Here is a 2,726-nt window from a genome sequence, read left to right as displayed (position 1 = left end):
GGCTGAGCGTTTAGCACCAGAAATGGCATAAAAGATGAAGTGATTCGGTTTGTTTAGCACTGAACGCTATGGATGGTGTTTAATGCCCAAGAGGGCACAATTTGGTGAATGCTTTATGTTTGGCTCGCGCTAAACGCGAACCTAGGCATTTAGCGCCAGCCCTTGTACCTTCAAAAAAAAATTACTTCTTCTTGACTTATATCACTCCCTTTTTTCTTTTGCAATTTTTTTGGTTTTTACTCATCCGTTCGCTTTTTATGTTCCTCCCCATTTTCAATTTTTCTTTGCTTGGGGACAAGAAAACTTTTAAGTTTGGTGTTGCAGAGCGAACTCTCTATTTTATATGATCATCAATGGCATCAAAGGGGGGTGAATCATTTTCACAGACGAGCACAACCTGAGGAGTAATACGGCATCCAGAATAACTGAGGTGGTTGAGTTCCTTTCATGCTATTTACTTATTCAGTTCTTATATTATTTATCTCTTGTTTTCTGGTGCTTATTAGTGTTTCTTTTACATGATCTTATTTAGAGTCAGTAGTTCTATTGATATTTAGTAGTTTTCATTATCGTTAAAAATTTTATGCTTGTTTTGAAAAGAGGTCTCATGTATTGCTCTCTGAGCTTGAAAAAAAAAGAGAAGAAAAAAAGTAGTATAATGCATGAGACTTAAGTTATATATTCTAAACTGTCTTATTTACTTTGATGTGGTAGTACTATCTATGATTCTAAATTTATAAACTGAATAGTGCATATTTATTATTGGAGTTGAGAATGTTGATTCTGAGAGACAGGAACTTAGAAAAATATTGTGGATTTTCGAAAACTCAGTGAGAAATTGATCCTTAAAGCAAAACAATAGCAAAAAGAAAATAAAAAAAATAATCAAGGTCCAAGGCTCTGAGCATCAATGGTTAGGAAGGTAAAAAATGATTAAAAGCTCAAAGAGTTATTTTCCTAACCATATGTTCGTGGTGTGAATGTGTCAAGTAACCCTTGAGATAGAGCATTAAGAGTCGAGACCAAATACAAATACAGAAAATGCCAAAGGCTCTGAGCACCACTGACTGGGAGAAAGCAAAAGAAAAATTAGAACTCAAAGAGTTTCCTAGTTACTGCTTGTGGTCTTTTCTGTACCAAGTTAAGCTTGAGGACAAAACACTAAGAGTCATGGCTAGGCTCAAGGTGCAATGCACCAAAGACAACAAAAGAAAAAGCTATGTTTAAGGATCAATCAGAGCTTAAGTAAGAAGAGAATCCATAATATATAATAGTCCATACATTGCCCGAGATTTGATGGCCCAAACAGGCGTTCCAAGTCAGCTCAAGAATTCTGGCATTTAACGCCGGAACTGGCACAAGAATGGGAGTTAAACACCCAAACTGGCACAAAAGCTAGCGTTTAACTCCAAGAAAAGTCTCTACACATGAAAGCTTCAATGCTCAGCCCAAGCACATGCCAAGTGGGCCTGGAAGTGGATTTTTATGTCATTTACTCATCTTTGTAAACCCTAAGCTACTAGTTCTCTATAAATAGGACCTTTTACTACTGCATTTGACATCCTGAGATCTTTCGATCATGTTTTTATGATTGAACCCTCTTTGGGAGGCTGGCCATTCGGCCATGCCTAGACCTTGTTCTTATGTATTTTCAATGGTGGAGTTTCTACACACCATAGATTAAGGTGTGGAGCTCTGCTGTACCTCGAGTTTTAATGCAATTACTATTGTTCTTCTATTCAATTCAGCTCATTCTTATTCTAAGATATTCATTCGCACCCAAGAAATGATGAATGTGATGATTATGTGACACTCATCATCATTCTCACTTATGAACGTGTGCCTGACAACCACTTCCGTTCTACAAGCAAACAAGGCTTGAATGTTTATCTCTTAGATTCCTTAATCAGAATCTTCGTGGTATAAGCTAGAATTGATGGCGGCATTCAAGAGAATCCGGAAGTTCTAAACCTTGTCTGTGGTATTCTGAGTAGGATTCAAGGATTGAATGACTGTGACGAGTTTCAAACTCCTGAAGGCTGGGCGCTAGTGACAGACGCAAAAGAATCACTAGATTCTATTCCAACCTGATTGAGAACCAACCTGATTGAACATTTTCACTGAGAGGACAGGACTGTAGCCATTGACAATGGTGATGCCCAACATACAGCTTGGCATGGAAAGGAGTAAGAAGGATTGGATGAAGACAGTACGAAAGCAGAGAGACGAAAGGGACAGAGCATCTCCATACGCTTATCTGAAATTTTCACCAATGAATTGCATAAGTATCTTTATCTTTATTTTATGCTTTATTCATAAATCATCTATAACCATTTGAATCTGTCTGACTGAGATTTACAAGATGACCATAACTTGCTTCATACCAACAATCTCCGTGGGATCGACCGTTACTCGCGTAAGGTTTATTACATGGACGACCCAGTGCACTTGCTGATTAGTTGTGTGAAGTTGTGATAAAGAGTTGAGATTACAATTGTGCGTACCATGTTGATGGTGCCATTGATGATCACAATTTCGCCTACCAAGTTTTTGGCGCCGTTGCCGGGGATTGTTTGAGTTTTGACAACTGACGGTTCATCTTGTTGCTTAGATTAGGTATTTTTCTTCAGAATTTTTAAGAATGAATTCTAGAGTTTCAAGGTGATATTCTTATCATCACCAAAGCTGATTGATTCTCATCAATTTAGCTCTTGAATGTAATGTCC

This window comes from Arachis duranensis, chromosome 5, assembly GCF_000817695.3.
Source record: "Arachis duranensis cultivar V14167 chromosome 5, aradu.V14167.gnm2.J7QH, whole genome shotgun sequence".
NCBI lineage: Eukaryota > Viridiplantae > Streptophyta > Magnoliopsida > Fabales > Fabaceae > Arachis > Arachis duranensis.
This window is presented reverse-complemented; position numbering follows the sequence as displayed.